This window comes from Opisthocomus hoazin, chromosome 8, assembly GCF_030867145.1.
Source record: "Opisthocomus hoazin isolate bOpiHoa1 chromosome 8, bOpiHoa1.hap1, whole genome shotgun sequence".
In the NCBI taxonomy this organism is placed as follows: Eukaryota; Metazoa; Chordata; class Aves; order Opisthocomiformes; family Opisthocomidae; genus Opisthocomus; species Opisthocomus hoazin.
In genome coordinates this window covers 18629620-18652634 of record NC_134421.1, presented here as the reverse complement: position 1 = coordinate 18652634, position 23015 = coordinate 18629620, and the positions used below count along the sequence as shown (strand labels likewise).

The following is a 23015-nucleotide window of genomic DNA, read 5'->3' as shown; positions in this document are numbered from 1 at the left end:
CCCCCTGGTCTGGGGATAAAAACAGAGCAGCATCCCCGCAGCCGCCCATCACCCCTGTGGGAGGCAGCATTGCTCGGTGTGCCCACCCAGGGCCATGCTGCTGTCCCAAGGAGATTTCAGGCATTTCAAACTAAAGAAGACTTTCTCTCAGTGCAAAAGGTCCTGCTCAGCTATTCATGCCCATAACTGTTCTTCAGCAGCCAGGCACACTTGGAATAAATACATCAGCCCTGCACTTCTTTGCACTACATATCTAGTCTTGGGGGTCCAAGAACGGGACCCTTCCACACTGCTTGCTGCTTCTCATGCCTCTATCAAATGAACAGAAAGCCACAGCACCTGTGGCCGGTAGAATACACAGGCTCAGTTCCCTCATTGTCATGCTAAGCAGAAAGAATATACCCTGCACTGATAGTACAGATAAATAAGCAGATAATAAAATAGATAATAAATATGCACCAGAGGAACCAAATCCACTTAGGAGGCTGAAAGGGACCACGGGTGTGAAGCAGCAATCGATTCTAAACTCTCTGATGGATCCACTTTGAGAGATGGTCACAAGGAGAACCAAGAGACTTTGAGAGTTTGGCAAAATGAACAGCTAACTTCATTCCAGCAGGACTGTTATTCTCCAATTACGAGTCACTAAATTAGATTCCTTCATAGTGAAATGCGGTCCCCACTCCTGCAATGCTTTATTAACTTTAATGCACTCTATACGCTCTCTGTCTCTCACTCTCTTGATCACCCACTTTAATGCTATATTTGTTCTCTTTAAAATACATTTCCTGCGATCCCTCTGCATAGTCTCACACAGTGTATTACGCTTGGTTAGGCAATGGCTAGCTATGATGCCCAGGGAGCAATGTGTAGTTTTTTCCCAGCCCCCCTCCCACCAGGAGGACTTTACAGGGCCCTTCAACCTAGGGCTCAGACAGCAGAACTGCAGGAGCTGTGCAGGCGATCATGGCAGCTGTCTGCCTTCACGCCCAAACACAGACTTGTCCCACTGGGAAAACATGCCATCCAAGAAACCCATTCCCTTCTCTTCACCTGCATGAAAGCCAGTAAATCTCTAGCATCTACCTCCAAGCAGCAGACAAGAGCCCACATCCTGAAGAGCTCACAGTTGCCAACGTGTTGGGTGTCTAGCTCATGGGATGTGCCTCCCAGGCAGATTTTTCCATATAACACACAGTGATGGAGTTCCCCGTACAGTGCCCAATCCTCAGGCTTTGGACAGTTATGCAGGGAGCAGCCAGGGCTAGGAACTGGTTAATGCAAAGAGGAGCTTGCCAGTGCCACCACAGTCAACCTGGCATCTCCAATTTGGATTCTCAGCTATAAGCCCCCCCTGAATCAGGCAGAGCAATGCTCAGCTGTCCTGGGTTGTACCATGCAAGATAGCTCTCCCTCCATCTCTCGTTCACACGTAACACTTCTGTCATGCTCACATTGTGTTTCAGGTGTTCCATGGGCGGTCTGCATGCCAGAGACCAGTGTCTTTCTGAGGGAACAGTGGGTACCAGGTCCAGGCTTGGCTCCCTCCTAGGATGGGACCCAGGGATGTGATAAGGCAGGGGAATGCCAATAAATCACATCCAACCCAGGGCTGAGTGGTGGTCTCCACCGTTCAGCTCCCAAGAGGCAGCAGCAGGTTCACAGCCTAGAGTTAAGCTGCTCAAAGACTGCAACAGGGGTGCTCATGACGTTACAATCCCTTCCCCTTGGGGCTGACTCTGTTCACAAGCAGTAGCTGCTATCCACACTTCTGCTCACATGCAAGTGCTGGCTGTTGGCGAAAGAGGCAAACATCCCAGCACCAACCCCATCTCTCTCTCTTCCTTTGGCTCACTACAAGCCCCTTTTGAAAGCGCACTAGTAAAGGAGAGGCAGGGGTGAATCAGCACAGACTTACCAGATTAAGGTGACCCCAGAACTATTGTGAAAGTGTGGGTTTGCATACACAGCAGCAAGTTTTATCCATTAATTTCTACACTGTTCAAATGCAAAAGTTTGATGCACCCAATCAATGAAGCACAGGATGCAGCATGCAGACCTCATCCTCAGTGGTGTTCTTGTTTCCAATGAAGAAGAGAAATGGAGAAATTCACAAGCACTTGACAAGGCTGCAGTTGTAAAACAGGGCATTTGCCCTTAGTTGTTTCAAGTAACTTTAATATTCCTAGAGTTTCATTTCACCAGTCAAGAATTATTTTAAAAACTTGCCAGTATATTTGATTACAAAGTATTTTACACGAGCAGGTTTCTCCCTTGGTGGTGGTGTGGGCTAACACAGTGTTTGGACTCTTTTCTGTAAATTTGCCACTCCAAAACAGTCTAGCTAATCCCAAACTCCAGTCTGGTAAGTAAAATCCTTTACACACTACTTCACACTATTATATTGTCCCTTATTCCCTGGAAAATAGTGTATGACAGGGCCATTAGACAAAGTGGTTTTACAGATATATCTATATTTAGGTATAAACACACCCATAAAACCATTATACCTCTATAATCTCATTTTACTTACCAATAAAACATTTCCACCATTGTAAAGGAATGCAGCATCTAATTAGTGCTGCAGAGCAATGTTACACAATCACTGTTAAAACGGGAAAGGAAAGCTAACTTCTCCCATTGAAAATGCAAGAGGAACATAGGTAGTCAGATAGTAATTATTCAGATTGGAATTTGGCCAGGACCAAAGGTTAGATTGCTTAAAAATATCATGAGAACTTTATTTGACACTGCATTTTTATGTGGATGAGATCTAAGATAAGTATTAATAGAAAATTATTAGGCTGCACAAGGAAAATACAGCTCAGCATTTAGAGATATTTCGGGACGATATTTCAAAATACAGAAAGTACACAAATAGGTCACTGTGCATTCAACCAAGCTAACTGTAAATGCAGTACTAATCTGGCAGTGTACAGCAAAGTTAGGCAATCTTCAGGTCAGATAAAGAAACTGAGGCAGGACATGGGCTGGTCCCAGGCGTTTGCGGGCTGTTCTGTCATGTGCTGATGCTGGTACCTCCTTCTGCTGCAATTGTGCCAGCTGGGCAGCCTTGCACAATAGTCCCTTGGGAGGGTATTTGCAGGCTCCCAAAAGCCTCTCTCCAACCTCAAGACAGCAAGAGGAAAGGAAGTCCTGAAATACTGCAGTCCCAGTCAAAAGCTGTCTTGAAGGCCACTTTCTTAATTAGGAGGAAGGTGATGTTTGTGACAGGAGACTGAATAGTATGCACTAGCCACCAGCAAAGTGAACTTTGCAGGGGCATTGGCTCTATACTGGTGAAAGAAGAGCATCATCTGCCTCCAGCCGCCCCCTCCTGTACTTCCCTGGACGGTCATGAGGAAGTTCGTATTCCAGTGCTTGCTGGGCTCTGCTCACTGGAGGTCTGATGAGGTTCCAGCACCGGTTAGAGAACTTCAAGTAACAGAATCTGAATTCAACAGCTAATTTTGCATCTGCACAAGCTGCAATGCTAATTCCCAGCCCTACTCTCATCACTTGTCACTAGCCCAACTCCAGGACTCACCACCACCCTCAGTCACATTACTACCTAGAGACAGACGTCCTGCCAGCCCCAGTGTTAGCCAGTGTTACTGTACCCCTCTGTATCCAACCGCGTCTTAATTCACACTGGCTTCAGTTCTCAGACAGTTTCAGCAGTATCAGACAGCGAATCAAAAAGAAATCCTTGTGTTTCAGGCCCTAGTCAGGGGTAGGAAGAAACTCATCTCACCTGTGAGATACTCTACAAATCTGGAAGGTGGTTGGTATCCAACACACTCCCACGGAATAGCAAGTGCACTAGAAGAAGCTACAGGGAAGTTAACATTGCATCATATGTGCTATTGGGCTATCTGGCAAGAAAATACCTGTATGCCCAGATCAAAGAACAACACTATTTCTTTGTTTACCAACTGCAGAAGACTGGTGTATATTTAATCTTTTTATCTACTACCTGCCTTACAGGTAAACTGCAGGAGCTAAGACGACCTGTGCGAAGAAAGGGGAAGGACCAACTGCAACCTCACAAACTGTTACTTCTAAGAGGTGCAGCTTAAAGCCATGAATCACACCCTAATTTACACCTAAGTTCCTCCAACTCCCTGATTTTTGGCAACCCAATTTCAGCTTAGGACAGCCTCTCATTCTCATGGTTACTGCCATCTCCCCAACCCAGACACGCTGCATATTGTATGCCTCTGAAAAAGCATTCCTCGTGTTCTAACACTGCTTTAACCATTGTCCTACCGCACCCTCAGCCCAGGCTATTTGTACGCTGACAACTCTTGCGCTGCTGTTCCCCATATTACTGCTGTTGGGGTCGATGTAGCTTGAGATTTAGCACGACTAGGCCACTTAGGCGAAACAGTTAGCATAGCTGGACAGGCCACTGGAAAGGACAGCTAAGAATAAACATGATGTGGGTTAGCAAAAACAAGATGTGTTCAAGGACATGGAGGCAGTCTGTTGCTATTAGCGTTAGTGCATAGTTACCAATCATAAGGGAATATGGGGTGCGTGAACAGTGCGTGATTTATGTCTGTAGCCTATCCGAATAAGCGTGATAGCGTGTGCAGATATGAAAAATGTATATAACCACGCAAGCAGACCAATAAAGGGGGATCGACTGTGCATTGCATCAATGTGTGAGAGTCATTCCTGTCCCTGCACGGATGCTGAAACTCGGCAACTGCTTAGCAGGTGGGTGACACAAGTGCCCATAAATCTTTTTCTGGCTCACAGCCCTGTAGTTCCAGGAATTTTGTAAACTGAGACAAAGAAGAGGGGGATGGATCTGGGGCACGATGGATGTGTCTTGGAAGCGCCTGCACTTCAGGTGCTGATAAATAGACTGAATGATGCTGCAGAAAAATCTCCATACGTTCAGAGTAGGAAGATGACAGAGACTAGAGACAATGGAAAGTGCCATGCACAGTGATGAATGCAAAAACAATCCAGCACCTGAACCAAAACAGTTCATTATGGCATCCCCAAGTAAACACACCTCCAAGGGCATTTCAGAAGTTTTAGATGAAAACTGGTGCAGTTTAGTTTATTTTAACCAGCTTTGAACATCACTTTTATACATCAGAATGAGAATACATGTTCTTATGACACTGGTAGAAACATTTCTCCAAGGCCTTTTGGGCAGCTCTTCTCTCTGCTCTTCACAACCACTCCCTCTCCAACATGTACCTTTGCCCATGCCTGTAATGTTCCACAGACTGATTACTATCTAAGTTCCAAAATGCTTCTTCTTTTCCCTTATTTCTCCCAAGTCAGCCTTTTTCTTTCGGGGAATGTATCACATACTCCCAGCCAAAACCTTCAAAGCCCTTGGAGCGCTCTCATTACCTCGCTGTTATCTTTCCTTCCATGGACACTGGGTGGAAAGTAGCACATATTTTCACTTCTGTTCTCTATTTTCTTTCAAGCTGTTCTTTCTTTACTAAACCAGGTAAAAACTCGTCCCTGACTTGCGCAATGTCAGATTCATCCCATATATCACATCTTCATTCCTCCCCATCTCCAATGGCTAGCTGGCCTCTGTCTGTCCAACAGGTGTATCCAAGGATAAGGTAAAAAAGTTCTTCCCCTTTTTCTGCCCCATGCGAAGGAGAAAAGCAATTCTCTCTCTACACTTAAGGCGGTACAAAGAACGCTTTGCTCAGCAATTAGGCCCATATTATTCCCAACAGATGAAGAACTATGTCTCATTATTGTAAGCTTGTCCAAGGGCAAGTTCCCGGTGTCCTTTCCACTTCCTCCCATCCACATATTTTACATATCATGGGTGATAGCTGATACAGCCAGAGCCTGTGAACTTCTGTTGAGACCATCACCAAGTGATTCACAGAAATTACAAACTAAAATTCTTTGCTTAATAGTCTTGCCCTTCCCCCAGTCACTTCAGGATTGCTGTCTACAGCATGTGCTTTAGCACACTACCTGCTCTGAAATGACTCAAACAATAGGATTACTACTGCTAGGAGACGGCTCCGAGGCTCACATTTAGAAACATTTCCCTAAATTCAGCCTAAATTTTCCCTTTACTCAGCTATCCTGTTACTTTAATAATATCTCCTTCATTCAGACTAAACAATTTCTCCCTCTCAACTCACCGTTTCCACCCTGAAAACACTTGTCAGATGGTTATCTGATCACCCCTTGGGACTTTCCTCTGCTGCAACAGAAGTTCAGTTGTGTTCATCCCTCCTCATAAGTTGGGGTCCCCCCAGGTCCTCATCAGGATAAGTGAGGGAGGATGAAGGTAACGGCTGGGCAAGGGAGAGCAGGAGCGAGTCTGACCTGTTTACTCAGGCTGGCACACACGTGCAGAGCTGCGGGAGTCAGTGTCACACACACAAAAGCCATTAAGCAAGACAGCAGGTCAGTCTGGCATTGTCCAGTGCCAACTTCTAAATGCCAGGGCATAGAGGCTTGGCACAGCCATCGCTCTCTGCGAGCCTGGCTTGCGGAGCCTGGCTGGAGCCACCGTTCCCCTGCCAGGATCTCACACACCCCCAGCATCCCACTTGGAGAAGTTTAGAGGGATGAGACAGGCCCTCCCTGCCAGAGACTGAAATATCCTCACCACCTTGAGGGTTCAGTTGCCACAGCTATCACTCCATGCATGCTCCATTTGAAACAAGGGTTTCAAAGCTTATGAGACGTGCACCGTTTCCCACTTCCGACTGTCTTCTGCCCCATCTCAGAACCAGATCCAGGCTCAGAGCGAGATCATCCAAAGCAAAGGACATGTCGCTGTGTGCACGGGGCCCCTCCAAAGCAATTTCAGCATGGCTGAAAGCATCTTTGCCTCCTGATGTGCAAGACTAGGTTTAAGCAGGCAGCAGAACGCTGCACCAGAGCAACACTGGTTTTGCCAATTAAATTGAACTGGAACAATTTTGTAATCCATGCAGCAATCCCTTCCTTCCTTTCTTAACTCTCCACTTCCAGTTTTCATTTTCAAGCAGAAATCAACAGCACATTAATAACGTGACAACATTAAAGACTGCAGTTTCCAAAAGCTAGGGATTTATATACCTCCGATCCAGTAATATCCATGAGAAACACATGTTTAACTCCACTCGGATGGTTTGAAGCAGCACATCACTGGCATTTCTCATTATTTGCTGTATTAATTTGAGTTTTTCTACTCAACCTTAATCAACTCCGCATTTTGTGCTTCGCAGATTGTTATATTGAATTTCAAAGTTTAAAAAATGAGGAGAATTTTTACTTCCAAGGGTGGAAGGACTTTCCCATTCCCCAGACTCTCTCATGCACCTCAGTCAGTACCTGTTCATTCCCTGCATCATTTCCTGAAAGGGAAAACACGGAGCAGGCAGACGGAGACTGCACTGTCTCCTGAAGGCAGCTGCCCAGCGCCACACCAGTGCTGAAATCCCATGGCTTACTCACGTCTCACAGCAGGAGACAGTCTTAAGTTCTTTGGATGCCAGGTGTAAACACTGTAAAAGCCAAATTACAAAGGGTTATTAAAACATACCGTAAGTGAGAAAAAAATATTATTTTCCTCTTTTTAGGCAGAAATTGAGTGATTCCTTCTTCTACAATGCTAAGAATCCCAAAAAGGGCATCTGAACCAGAGGGAGACAGTCTCAGACTACACCTGCACTTTGGATACAGTCATCCAGTTTGCTTCCAGTCTTCCCAGATACAATGTATGACACACAATAAAGCTTTAAAACATAAACCTACCTGTCCTTTAGGAAAGATCTTTACGGGTGCATGTTGCAGTCTTGCAGCCCATGCAGCAAGGGCAAGCTAGGAGAAACTATTTGCACTACCTCTGCTCCTCATGGCACCGTTACAGCAAATCTTAAACAGCCCTAAAGCAGAGTGCCAGAGCTCACCAGACCTGATCAGGCTCTCATAAAGGTGTTACAGACAGCAGAAATGGCAGAGAAGGTGGCTCAATGCCCAAAACTCCAAGATGTGAAAGGGGCAAAGGAGCTGCTAAGTGGAGGCAGTAGAGTGGAGACAGAGAGAAATGTATCTTGTGAACTGGTCCAGGGCAAAGCCGCAGTGCTACCGGCACTGATGGGCCACATTTCACGAACTGCCAGCACCCTTTATGAGCCACATGACCTTATGATTTCCACTGGTATGCAGCATTTTGGAAAAGGGGGTTTAGTCACCAAGGGACCTTGTGAAAATGCCATCCTTGCTTGTGAAGTGAGACAGGGAATTATCCTGGAAGTGAGAAGGACCAACATGTGTTTTTACCATGGGAAAAAAGGCATTCCACAGCCATCAGAGCCAAAAGGGGTCTAAAGTTGACTCTTGTCAGGCCACTAGAAACGATGGATGAGTACCCAGAAAAATTTGTTGTGAGACTCCTTCCTTGTAATTGTCTGTCCCTTATTCCTTCTGTTTTCCTCACTCTGATCCTTGGTAAAGGACTTTTATGTTCCTGTCATCACTACTTACAGAAAAACAAAGCAAAATCTACCCAGAAGTAGTAACAAGGGAAACCCAATGTGTGACACCAAAAAGAGTGCCATTCAAGACGTTTGGAGTTGTACACTGTCAACCCAGAAGCATCCCAAAAAACACTCATCTCTTTAGAACTACTTCATCCTTACAATAAATACTAAAGCTAAAATGATGGGAGAATTGACAACTGCAAATCAGGAATTTTTTTTGGTGGTCTCATTTTTCTTCTCCTTTCCCTTTTTACTCTCCCCAGCCAACACTCTCCCCTTCCCCTATCTTTCTGTCCCTGAGTTCAATGACCAGTAAGACACCAGCCATCAAGCTGCTGGATACAATATGCTTTCACAGTACATTAGTGCTGTGCACCAGACCATGCTGTGCCTGTGATTGTATGACAGGTCAGGGCCGATTTGTCTTACCAAGACCTTCAATCAATAGTGTCCAGAAAGCTTTCCCTGCTGAAGGGACCCAGTCCAGCAGCCACTGACCTCTCCCTCCATTCAGCATTTGATCATATTTATAGACATGCAATGATGGAAATACAAACAGGCAAAGCCACATCTGGACCATGGCTAGTCACTGGCTGTTGATGCTTCAGGGACAGGCATGGGAAGGCTCAATCCAGTGAAAGCAAACAGATTAGATTTGGCTCAGCTGAATGCCATTTCCATGAATTTTTTCCTCTGTTCTCTGTTTTCTCCAGCCTGTCAAATTCATTCATGATGGCTGCTTCAGTCACCTTTCCCGGTAGCTCACCTACTTCATTCCTCCATGTGCCAGCCAATGCATACAAGGATGTACCAGCCCAAGCCTCCTCCCAACCCAGTTCCACCACTGGCTTCCTCAAGATGCAGCTCAGCCCCCTTGGGCCACATCTCATTTACACAAAGTCACTATAGTTTACATTTGCCGCAGGGAAAAGAAGCATTAGTAGCAAGGCTAAGAAAGAACAACCAAAACCAGGCAACTGTCACAATAAAGAATGCCCTACCAGTAAATAAAAATCAATACTACGGACAAAGTGTAGCTGTGAGTTACTTATGCTTTCAGGTCAGTTGACACTTTTAAAACAGCGTAAGAGGTCTTGGTATAAAGAAAATCCAGAATTTCAATATTCTTCATGAAATTCCTTCAAGCTACAATATATGCCCTAATCCACCACCCTTCTCGGCTTTCTCCATCCATCACTTATCTCTAATCCGGCTTTTGTCCTTCATGGCTCCCACAGTCATTCTATTCCTCACTTTAAGCACTGTCATATTTTTGGTCCATCCTTGGTACCTCTTAGCTCACTTGTATTCACACTGTTAGGTATATGGGTTTAGATCTTGAAAGCATGGAGGGAATGAACCACAACAAGCAAAGTCTTGTTCTAATCCCTTATGCCACCATCTAAAAATCAATATGCATTTTTTGCAAGTGTAAACACCATCGTTTCTTCCTCACCCTTCGCCTTATTCTCCTCATCAGAAAGATGGAGATGCATCTTCTCTGCTTCACAGAGTTAGAATGTTTAATTATTTATGGTATTTAAAGTACTTTTGGCTCTCCATCAGTAGAAGCTACAGGAGTTCAGGTTATTATTGTTGCTTTCCATTGCACTTCCCTGAAGGCAGCAATGTCTTCTTGTGAGATCATACTCAACATTACTCAGAGGATCCCAAGAGAGTGTGTTAAAACCTGTATGTCCAAGATCTTCAGGACAATAAATCCTAGTTTAGATAGGAGTAGAGAGAAAAGAATTGCTGTAATACCATAAATAGTTGTCAGTTTCCAAGCAAAATCCCTGATATTCAATATCGACTTTGCCACATTAACTCAAGCTGCAAAATACTGCTGATCAGTAGTTTCTGATGAAACAACATGTTGTCAGCAAATGCCAGTTTGTTAAGCCTATTCTCATGAAAATATCTCAACTCATGACACATTTTCACCTACTCCAAAGCAGCTTCCTTGCTGGCAAGGAAGAGCAAGAACAATCCAGAGCTTTCAAGAGCAAGGCAGAGCTGCAGCAGGCAGCCAGCCTCCAGGGTCTGGGCTGGAGGTGCAGCTCTTCTGAGCACCAGGACCCATCCATCTGGCAATTTTAATACAGACCTTAATCTCCTGTTTCATCAAGAGATCTGCCCCGTGGGTCTGCCATGGATCCAAGGTGTCTGGTTCCAGCAGCTCTTGGACAGTGAAAATGTAAAGCCCAGCTCCATCTCAATTCACTCGCAGAAACCCAAAATACAAGACCTCCTAGCTGTTGGCCTCAGAAGCGGAGACCCTCAGACCCTGGATTTAAACAGATCTGGGAAAGGTGGCCAGGCCAGAGTTACCAGCCTTTTATAGCATGGCCAGAAAGTCCTCGGAGCTCTAGTTCCCTCCTAAACAAAAATCCTGGTCTTACATCACACAGCCTGGACACCCTGAGAGTCCTGGCTGGGGCTACAGTGTCAGAGGTGCCAGAAATCTGGGATTCATAGAGAAGTCCTCAGATGTAATTCAGAGGGTTCATGGCCTCAGGCCAGCCCATGAGTGAAAGTGCCCCACAGCTGCAAACTCTTCAAGCCCTGAGAGCCAGAAGAGGAAACTAATATCTTTGACAGTTTCACCACAGTTATTAGTCCCTTTTATTGGTTCCTCTGAACTTGTAGTTTCACAATATTTGCAGAGAGAGGGAGAGAATTTTGCTATTAAGTTTAGACTAAAACTAAGTTTCTACCTCTGAATGTCCCCCTGCCTGGAAAACCTGCTTGCAGCCTGTTGCCCTGTGATTCTGTCGGACTTGACAAACTACGCTGTGCTGTGCCTGCTGAGCACCCGAGTGAGACCTGTGGAGAAATACAAGGGAATTCAAGGTGTGCTGGCAGCCGCAGGGTTCTGTAGTCATTGACAAGCTTACAGAGAGCAGCTGCTCTGGGGATTTTTTTTGTTGACCAGAGGCAGTCAATAAAGACTGGAGTAGTCCTGGAGTTCCGAAGAGAAAAAAAAATGTTGTAGTCCATCCCAACTAAAATTCTTCTTCCAGTTCCCATCACTTCCTGGGTTACCCTGCCATAGAGCAATGTTGAAAAACTAGTGCATTCCCACTCCAGAATTAGGTATAAGGTAAAATGAGGGTGTCTATGTGTTTTCTTATATAGAGAGAGAGTGTGTGTATATATATATTTATATATAAATATGTATATATTTGTTTGTTATTACTGGGGTTTTATACACATATAGTGACAATATATGCACTCCATCCCATCTTCAACCAGCAGACAGGGGTGTATTTCTTTGAAGGAAGAAAGCAGGTGGGAGAAACAGCTCTTTGCAGGATGACCAGTTACCCCTTTCCTGCCAGACACGAAATGGCACCAGTTCCTAAATGCACTAAATCCCTGTATTCCTGAAAACCAGAAAACTCAGAAAGAGCCCAGGGTGGGGGAGTTGGAGACAACATTCAAGTTGTATCCCTTTTCTCATCCAGGCTGGTCCTTGTAGGAAATCAGCTTCCGAGATAGAAACCCAAATCTTGCTGCCACACCAGGACTCAACCCCTGACACAGAGCAGCTGCTCTCCCTCCTCAGAGTTGTTTCGGGGAGGGGGGAGAGGCACCACTAAGTCAAGGTGTGGGGTTTAGTGGATATAGTATCAATCGAGGTTGTTTTTGCACTGCCCATCTTGAAGTACTAGAGTAGCACTGAGGTGTCAGCCCTGTATTGTGAAGGGCTTTTGTACAGTCCTGAGGTTATAGCACCATATAACCATCACATTAAAGCATTCAGTTAGCAACCAGCTGCAGTCTTTAGCTAGGTCTGATCCTTGTTTGTATATGACAGTACCAATATTGACATCCTGAACAGCCAAAGATTATATGCTGCAAATATCACCTGGTCCCTGAAATGAAGTAGAGAAAGCAAACCAGGTTGCCCGTATGAACTACCTCTCCAAACCTTGCCTCAAGCACACCCCTTGGCCCCCCAGAACTTTTGGGGCTACGATCACTTTGGGGTTTCCTTGTTTCTGCTTCTCATCGCAGCTTTGACACTTCTCCAGGCAAGATCCAGGCCACAGGGCAGAAACACAACCCCACGGGGTCCTTGGTTTCAATTAAAAAAAGAAAAATTTTAAAAATCAGCCCTTAGATGCCATACTGGCAAAGCCCCTCTGACACAGCCCCTGCACTGGTATCCTGTCAGGATGACACTGTGACAGGACCTCGTCTCCAAGCCAGGAGGCATTTTTGCATGCAGCAGCGTTGACTGTTACATATATGAAGATGCCAGAGTACAATGACATTCCCAGAGACCTTTGCACTATGCGTTTCCACTACCCCTGCACCAGAGGGGTGTAAAGCCCCACTGATCTGATGTGGCAGCATTTTAAACCTATCTTGCACAGGTGTTAGCACCTTTGTGAGGCACTGGATGCCACAGGAGGAGGCTCACGATCTATAAACACATCCAGAGAGCAGCCTCTTGCCACACTCCCCGTGATATATATCTCAGGAGAGAGAGGGAAAAGCCGGAACAAACAAGACATGTATGCATTATCACCAGACTACATTGCCTGGTGTTGCTCTGGGATCCCCTTCCTCTTGTTTGTACTTTATCTTCTGAGCCTGCAAAGCTTCAGGGACCCTAAACCACCTCCCTGACCGTATTCCTAGCACAGTCTTGTCACCACCCCATGCAGAGGCCAGGGATGCTTCAGCAAGACTAAAGGCAATACCCATTTATCACTGCTCCTTCCCTAAGTAAAGAGATGAGAGGACATATCAGACGACAGCTGAGCTCCTGGCCCTGGAGCTGAGGCGAGACGGTGGGCACGCTGTGCAGCCCCTCCAGCTGATTCATTTACCCAGGCTGGCCTGGCATGCAGCTAAGGGACTGTCCTCTCCAGACCCATCTGTCTTACATATTCCCTCACTGCTAATATTTTTATTTATTTAGAAAAAGCAATTGCCTAAAAGTATACACACAAAAAAAAAATAAAACCACAAAAAAAAAAACCCACCTCAAACTCAAAATATCACGTGCCTTGACACTGGGGAAAGAAAAAGCACTGTCAGTGCACAAATTCCCCAAGGGAGATGCTCATTTTTGAGTTACTGCCAAGATGACACCTGTAGGGAAATAAGCCACCAGATGCAGAGGAATGGATTGGAGGGGCTCAGAGCAAGAGGAGAGGAAGAAACAGAAAAAAAGGGGAGAGAAATAAAACAAGAAATTAAGCAGGCTGGTTTGCCCATCACTAGCTGTTACGCTTTACAGAATTTACAGGTGTCTTTCCTTATCTCTGCTGAAGCAGCTGCCCCAATGTCCCAGTACCTGCTTCAAATCATCTGGCCTGCCATACCCCACCTCAGCAGACTCCCAGCCAATCAGGCTTTAGTGCTTATTACAGTACAGCAAAAAGGAGCCATCTTCTCTAGCCACTGTGACCTGATGGGCCCACTCTCCTCTTCCCTCTACCTAAAGGGCCCCCACTTCACTCATAAGCAAAAATAATCTTATACACAAGCATACACACCCCAGCTTTCAAAGCAATGCACCTTCCTAACCATCCCTTTGGCAGCAGCATGAGGAGGGAGTCCCGTCTCCCTCACGCTCTCCAGTCCACACTGGTGCAACAGCAGCAGTGGTGTGAACAGAGGATATGTCCCATGTCAACAGAAATGTGAAATGAAGAGGTTGATGCTTCACCAGATGGCTTTGGACTTGTCACAGCAGGGAGAGAAACCCACTTGAAAAATCTGGCCCTGGCACTAATCATCATCTCCTGGACTGGTAGCGCAGGACTGCTGGAGAAGTTGGGGCTGAGTACCAGATGCGAGATGACAGGGATGTGGAGCAGCAATCACACAGGGTGAACATGGAGGTAGTGAGAACCACAGGCTTCCTTTGGAACCACAATGATGACGTGTTCAGCAGGCAGCATGTTTGGAGCAAGAGCAGAGAAAAAGAGGCACATACCAAACAGTCAAGGGAGCCAGGTAATGAAGAGCCAAACTATCTGACCACAGCTGATAATGAACAGCATCAAAACATTGCAAGCAATGACTGACAGGAGAAGAGCAAGCTCTAGAGAAGCCTCTGCAGCATAAAACACGCAGTTCACCAGCCTGCCTACAGAGCTCACTAGCCCAGGAGACTTTACCCTTCACAACCCAGCATCAGCCCAGAACCACCACCAGTGCTGGTGCTCATCCTTGTTTCACACAGCCTCTATAAAGAGCCATCAATAGACATCATTCCTGAAAACTCAGAAGAGCACCAGACAACTGTACTTTTCACGAGGGCAACCTGCTGTTGTCCAGCACACTGAAGGAAGTGGAGGTCCTTGCCCCTTCTGCACTCCTTGCAGATAGATGAGCTGCATCATGGAGAGAGGGATGATAAAGACACTTTCCCTTTCCTTGTATTCAGGATGCTTCCCCAAGTCAAGGGGTATCCATTCCCCAGAAAGGCCATCAGCCTGTGCCCTCCTCTAGTCATGTGTGCTTTTCTGAGGAGGCAGGAATGCTCAGTTAGATGCAGTCAATGCCTCCGCTCCTCCATCACAGGCTGACATCCGTTCCAGGTGCAACATATACAACCACACACCAGTGAACAATGAGCAGAGTAAAAGGGAAAAAGCTAAGGGGAAGAAAACAGCAGGTCAGAGAAAGTGAGGACAAGAATCAAAGTGAAAAGTGAGAGGGACAGTGAAAAGAGGAGACAAGGATGGGAGAAAGAGTGGCGAGGGAGTTACTTTGCAAGCGGTAGCTAAAAATCTCTGAAAGTTTATGGCAAATGATGCATGAAATACACTGTCAGGAATGTGATGCCTAGAACCTATTTCTGCTAAATATTTAATCTGATTGGCAGTGAGCTGTTAAAACCTCAGAGTCTGGATCTCAGGTTTCTACAGAGCAACAGGTAAAGTAAATACATCCACATGCAGTGATTCATCTTGGGTGCCACCAGCCTTTCCAACATACAGCATTGCACAGGGAAAAAGTTGTCAATGGATATTAACAGTAACAGAAATGGGCTATAGGAAAGACCTTGGCTCCCACTGCAAGCTACAGACAAGTGGAAGTTGGATATGCTGAGTGTCTTCTTCAGAAATTACAACACACTACTTCAAAGATCTCATATAATGCAGTTCATGCCTCCCAAGCACTAAGTCACATGGAATTGTGGTACATCAAGGCTGCAGCTCTAATGGCCCACACTTCCCTGCACGTAATCCCTGAAGCCAATCTGTGGGCAGGCCAAAGGCTGCCTCCAGCAATCAGCTTCCACCGTCTGTCGTGCATGAAGCAGGTCAGAACTTCCTAGATATGTGCCTCCTATGCCAGCACACAAAAGCGCAGCAGGGCTGTTGGGGTGCATGCGGTAGGCAGCCCTTTGGGGTAGGAAACCACCTTAGCTGGTACTGCAGCATAGTGAGGGGACAACAGGACAGCCAGCTGCCTGCAGGGGCATATACCTGTGTATGTTTGCACATCCAGTGCAGGCTCCCACTTTGCTGACTACCCACACAACCTTCCGAGCAGCTGCTGTCCATGCCAGATCTGGTGTCCCTAAGCCAGCATCTGAGCTGAGTCTGTGCTCCCAAACAGACACTTCTTGGAGCTTTGCAAAGAATGATTGTGTTTGGGCATATCTTTTGCATTTTCTAACTACATCTCCATTCTGACTCAGCGGCAAACCTGGCCACTCAGAGATACTCTGGGGAAAGAAACTGACTTTCTTCTTAATCATTTTGTATTGTTCAGGCAAATTCATTTCTAGAATGAAGGTGTTTGGATGGTTTATTTATTTAGGTATATTGTAACATTTGTAATTTTCCAAAGCTAACTTAAATGTAGTTCCTCACCATCATCCAATACACCAGCAACAAGAGTGCAGTTCTTCCTAAGGACTCTACAGGTCCAGGGCATGTGGTTGACTCACTGCACTGGCACCGACAAGTCACAAACTGCATGAACCCAGCGGCTGCCTTCCAAAAATGAATAAATAGATGGATAGACAAGAAGTGGAAAGTCATGACAAAAATGTAGGGAAAAGCAATACGCCCCATACCTGTTTCGCAGAGGACATGCGATTTTACTGTATCCGAAACCCCATATCATGCGGGACACCTGCAAATCTAACACTGGCTGCAGAGCCTTGGAAGTGTGGGATGAGGGCTTTGCAGGTAACAGCATCAAGATGTTCCAGGACTCATCATAGACTGGTATTTACCAGCATAAATCTCCCATCATATTTCCCTTTCTGTATTTCTGGCTGCTTCCCTGTCCCTGTCGCAGCTGTTCAAGGAGCTGACTTCATCAGAATATGCTTTGTGAAGTGCTTTTCTGCTCTGTACGATGCTTTTGCTTTATTTCTTTCAGTAAGTGCCAAGCCACTGAAGAATGCCAAGGGTAGAGCTCTGAAAGTCAAGACCAAGTAAAGAGTAAGTATTTTTCTGTGGCATGATCAGCTGAAAAGTCTCAGGGCACCTCACGAACACAAAAGGAAGTATGACTTCTGAATACAGCTCTGTGTGTGTCCATCATCCCAGCTCACAGATGCACAGATATGCTGAGCGACTTGCTCATGGGCTCTGATAAACCCTGCTCCTGTTTAAGACTTGTCCAACCCCAGGTGCCAGGCTCATGAGACGGTACTGTCTGCAGCTGGCAAGGCAGAAGGAGGTGTGTGCCTGCGTTTCACCCACTCCAGTCAGCAGCCTGATGTGTTGTCTTCAACCAGCAAAGAAGGTGGGTTTGCCAGACCACTGAACTGCTGCAGGAACAAACTTCTGGGGCAGGAAAGGGAAACAACTTTATTGACTGCAGCTGTTGATCAACTGAGTAAAAGCCAATGAACAAGAAGGCAGATATGGGACCCTGCTGACCTCCCTCCTATCTTTGTCACAAGACGAGTCGTCCCTGTAGCGCAGGACAACACAGCCCCACTTGCATGCAGTGCTTCAGCCTTTGCCCTAACAGGTGCTTTCCTGAGTTTACCACAAGAACCTGTTTCTCTGCTTCTGGGCTCCTGTCACTTTCAACTCCCTCTTAAAATTGCCTAGGAACTAGCTGTGTCACTGGGACAGTCACTGTCATACAAGGAACTAAACTGAAGCATTTATTTTACAAACAGCCCTCCAAACAGATATCACAAAAGAATAAATTTAGGATGCTCTTCATATCAGGCTCAACAGAGCCATTCACCCAGAGAGACTGGAGACACCAGCTGAGATACCGCACTGGCTCATGGCTCTGTTTCTTATCTTCACCTCTTCATTTCACTTGGAAATGCACTCAGTCTTAAAAGCAGATCAGGAAATTAACATTTCCAGGTATGGAATATCCTCCTAGCATCTGAAAATGGACTTTATATGAAAAATGTGCAAAATTTCTTAAGTACAACTGGATGAGAAACACTGTGATAAGAGCTCTTGCTACATGATATTTTACTGTGCCTGTCAAAATGAGGAGATATAGTACTGCACAGAACGACTTTTTTTTTTTAAAGCTAATTAAGCTATTTCATACCTCAAAAATGATTCACACCAAAGGGGCAAAAAAACCCCACCTAATCCACACTCTGCTGGAACTAGGTCCTGATTGCTTTTTTTATAAAGTGTTCATTTCATCTGTAGCCCCTCCATTGCAAAAGGCACCATTCAAACAGATCCGTAATCAAAGAAGAAAATACAATTGAACAGAAATATTAACAAACATGTCCTAAACAAATAACCTGCAAGGAAAAATCACTACAGCACTGGCTCATTTAGAAGCTCAACAGCCTCCTGAAGACTAAGAAATCATATGAAATCTTGCTGAAACAAGATAGGTTTCCTGATGCCTGTGTCACTCCTGATAAGTGCATGTATACTCACAGCAATTCCACCACCCCCTCCTAGCCTCCTTGTCACCCAACACTTCGGCTTCTCCTTCATAGGGATCCTGATTTTTCTAGCTTCAGCTAAGGGCCCACTTCCTTCCAGATCTGCCTTTAGTGACTAAAGGGAATAATTGGCCCCTGTTCTCTCTATAGCAGTCCTTTACGGATTTGCAGACAGTTAGTTTTCCACCCACAGTTATCTTTCCCCTGGAGTGAACATGCCTGGGTCTCTTAGCATTTCTTATAGGATTCAGTGTCTACTGTTGTCTACCCCATCCCCTGGCCTGGCCCCTCTCCAGGCTGTGAACTATCTTTTTAAAAACACTACACCCTGACATGGATGCAATACTTACTTACACAATCACAGCCAAAAGTAGGGGGGAGAAATGAACTACAGGTCCTGCAAATCGGAAGGGGAGGACTCCTGCAGGAATAGCGCAACCTTTCCCTTCTCTCCTGAAGGATTTTGGACCCTCTTGTAGCAGAGCTCCCAGGGCTACTTTCATTCAGAGACTGCCATCGCTTCCCTGGGAATGGTACTTTAGCCCCTGCCACACTTCACAGCGGGAACTGTGCTGTCTATTCAGCGCTTCTTTTTGTTTGCGGGTATTGTTTGGTTACAGCTACTTATCCTTTGGTTCTGGTTAGGCTCCTACACAACTCCCCTAGCAGCGCAGACCCAGCATCGAACCAACCACCGCTCCAACAGCACTAAACAATTCCTCCCTCTCTTTCTCCCTCCTCGGTGTTTACATTCTTAAGCACACACTTTAAGGCAGTCATCACATCTCTCCTTTAATTGTCATTTGGCCAAGCTAAATGTAATTAGTTACTTTAATCTTCCCTCTTAGATCAATCCCTCCAGCATCTTAATCATTTTTGTTGCTCCACTGAATTTGTTCTAATTTGCTGCCATCTTTGGGGCATTGAGTTCTCCAGAAATGAACTCGATAGCCTAGGTACACTCAGACCAGGCACATGAAGAAAACATGACTACAAACATGGAGAAAACATTTCCTTGCTCTGAGATGCAATAGTTCTGTTTATGCAATCCAGAAATCACATCAGCCTCTTTGCTGCTGCATTGTACTGTGAGCCCATATCGCATTTGTTAACCAGTGTAACCCCAGTGTCATTTCTGGCATTACTGCTTTCCAGAGGTGTACCTCTCATCTCTGCTTTCTTTCCAAGTGCAGTCTGATTTTAACTCCTACTATTCAATTTATTATCCACTCTGCTAATCCCCAAATCCTATTCTGAGGTATGACTGCTTAGCCAGCTATATATCTCAAATCTCTTTGATTTCCAATGGAAATACTCTCACAAAGCAAAAGGCACAGGGTTTGTCATCAAAGTCAAGGTACATCCCTAAATTCACAAGACAATATGGATTTTTCACATGCCTGTCACCAGCATCAGTTCCTCACCGAAAACTGCCAAAGAGTTTTCAAATGCTGCAGTCCGGTTTTGTGCCACTGTATGACAGCTTTGCATGAGGCCCCGCTGCTCTCAGAAAAAGGCAGTGGCCCCTGGAGACCTGTCCAAGGCACTGTGAGAACAACCAGGAGGACTGGGCAGGTGCCAATTAAGCATCACCCAAATGTACCACTGCTGGGACACATTTCTGTACACTGCGTTTCTCCATACACACCCCCAAAGTGGGTATGGCACCTTCCTAATAGCCTGTACATCAGCTTCCTACAAACGATGGTGCCAAAGGCTCCTCTCATCCTTCATCCCAAAGGCTTCTTCAGAGCCTTTCTGTGAGACATCACATTGGTGAAAAGCACCCCAGGCATTGCCCAAGCACTGGGCAGTGACAGATGCAGGACCTTGGTGCAAAGAATGTTTTAGAATGCAGAAGAGAAAACCCTTCTCCCTCCTCTAAACCTTGTCCCTCTGAAATCTCTTCCAAAACTCTTCCTCTGCCCCCCCCCAACCCACCCCCATCTCGTCTGCAGACACCAGAGCCTCCAACAGCTCCCAAACTAGTTCAAAGGCACTGAGACAGGGTGGCTTTGCCCCTCAGTCAAACACATCACCTGCAGGGTTTCCCTGACCCCGAGCTGGGGGTGATGGCATGAAGTCCAGTTGGGCTTGTCCAGCCTGGAGGAGTGGGAAAGAGGATGTAGGAGCAAGGGGAAGGTGGGGTGCCGCAGGGTTGAGGGTGGATAGAGAGCTAGCCCTGGGCAGCACTGATACACACTCTCTGCGGTTGTTCAGGTCTGTGGGGCAGATGCTGCTCAAGCCCAGTCCTGCTTCTTCTAGCCACAAGGCAGCTGCAGCTCAGCAGTGTCTAAATGAAATGGGTCGGGCATCCTTGCCACTGTGCCTCTGGCTGTGCCTGCTCTCCCTTTTCTCCAGGCCCCAGATAAAGGAGGGCACATCTATCTGCACCAAGCAGGCTGTAGCACAAGTTTCCCTCTCCCCAGAAAACAGGGGAAAATAAAACACCAGCTACTCTCTCCCATCCTCTCCCATGCATATGTACTGCTAGTGCAGGTAAATTTATGAGTCAGCTCTATCAGTTCCTCATGGTCCAGGCTCTCCCAGGACGGGAATGCAATTTACTGCCAGTGAAAGTCCAACAAGGTGTATAAATCTGCCCTCCTGCCACCACCTAGTCTCATGACCCATGTCAGCCCACTTCTCACCAGCAGCAAGAGACGGTCTTCTGCTTAGCTTTACAGTCTCATGTGCCAACAGAAAGAAGCAAGAGAAGAGGCTTAGCACAATTCAAGTCATTTAAAGAGCCGCAATGTGTGTGAATTGGCTGGATTTATGACAGCCGTTAGCGTCACCACAAAGATCGTCGCTACAGGTAATAAGATCAGTTTGAGCAGAAAGAAAACAAAGTGGACTGAATGAAAGTACTAAACTGCAGGTTACCCATCCTCTGGATGTTCAGAAAATGTGAGATGGTGCAGATGCACAAATACACCTCTCCCGTCTCTACACTTCCCACTTGAAGCCTATTGGTCCTCCTTGCAGAAGACTAGTCTACAAGATCTTGGGATGCTTTTAGCCCAAAGAGAAAGACCAGACCTATACACACCTCTAGAGGAGAGGAGCTCCAGCCAGACCACCTGACCGTATCTCCTGGCACAAACCAAGGATGGGCACTTTCTGCCAAAAAGCTGATCAGTTAGACCAGCTCAGCCAGGATGGAGAAGGTCAGCTTGGCTTGGGCCAACCGGGAGCTGACTATGGACAAGTAAAATCTTAGCATGGCTCTTTCCATCTTTCTCTAGCAAGCAGTGAGACAATTCTCAATTACATCTGCTGCAGGCCCTCGAGTTTTGCACAAAGAAACTCCATCTATTCAGTGTGCTGAAGGTGCTGCTCAAGGTTGTATGGCTGCTCCCCAGTATGTTCTTCTATTTACTAGTATGGATGTATAATATTTCATCTCCACTTATATCAAAAGGCATAGCTTAACCTGCTGTTTCCAAGTGAAATTTGCCTTCTCTTTACATTGCTATGCTGATCTTTCATTGAATGGACTATCTCTGGATGCTTTTATCCAAGTTCTGTATTTCTTTAGCTGGTATAATAAATGTGGCATTTCAGTAAAACCAAGGTTCAAGTTGAGTCTTTTGCATGCAAACTTATGTAAACCACCAGGCCTCACCTAAAGAACGTGTAGATTTGTCATATCCCTGAGGAGCATTGGACCAAACACCATCTTTCTGCCTTCTCGTTTAAGTTCACTAAATATTTAGACATCCTATAATAAAGGAATTTAGGAGTTTCAAAGGGAATTTAGGTCTTTAACTCTTTCATTTTTCTCTCCCTCTGGATCTCTGACAGTAAAATCAAGTTCTATGATTTTCCATCAAGTTTAGTCCTGCAACTTTTAAACCATTGTTTTATATTACTTTTTCAGTCATTCAGATTATGAGAAAACAACATTAAGTTTCTTCAAAAGTCTCAAATTCTGTTCAAATGGAAATTTCAGCTATGCCAAATACAGCCATTTTAAGCAGTTCTTACCAGAGAGTCATTGATTTTTCTCCTCCAGGCACAGTCCATGAGGATTTGGGGGAGGAAACTCAACATAACTTAATCTGATCCCAAAACTGAATGTCAACCAGATTCCGTACTTATTGCTGTTTTATACTGCAGGAAAAGCAATACATTAGGTGATCAAGAAAACACATGAAAACTTATGCAGCAAAACAAATGTTGATGAATCTGTTGGTATCCTTCAAACCACGTCATTTAGTGCTTGAAAAACAAGGAAATCATCAAATACAAAGACAAAAAATAAAACCCATTGTATGCAGCTGTCCTCAATGATTTATACAGCATTCATTGCAGGCATCAAAATAACAACCTAGACAGTACCTCAATAGCTCTTTAAGATGTTCCTTAGATGACAAAAGTGAACAAGTTCATAAACCATAATACTTTGAAATGAAGCTGATTCAAAGAAATATTGAAAGCCCTTGTGTCTCATATCACAGAACAGACATCCAAAGTCAATCCAGTCCTCACCACAGCCAATGCCAAGATTCTGCCTGACTTCAAAGGGACAGCGGATCCAGCCTCTGGTCTGCAGTTGAACCCTTGTGTAGGTACACATTGCAATTTGTCCTGCCATGGTTGCCAAACTACCGTATCACAGAAGACTGTCATGTCAGAGAAGATACACAGATTTCTGTATTACCGTT

At 45.5% G+C, this 23015-nt stretch overlaps 1 protein-coding gene across 4 annotated transcripts in view; it reads right to left on the bottom strand.

Moving 5' to 3' along the window:
• The window catches only part of GRIN2B (glutamate ionotropic receptor NMDA type subunit 2B), a 211213-nt gene that overhangs the window by 175601 nt on the left and 12597 nt on the right, over positions 1-23015 (bottom strand). Inside the window, exon 1 of one of the 4 annotated variants that reach the window (XM_075428944.1) lies at positions 7327-7341. The exons of the other annotated variants lie outside the window; for them this stretch is intronic. The gene's annotated coding sequence lies outside the window, so the exon portion shown is untranslated. Of the gene's footprint in view, positions 1-7326; positions 7342-23015 lie in introns of those variants that run through there. 4 annotated transcript variants of the gene reach the window in all.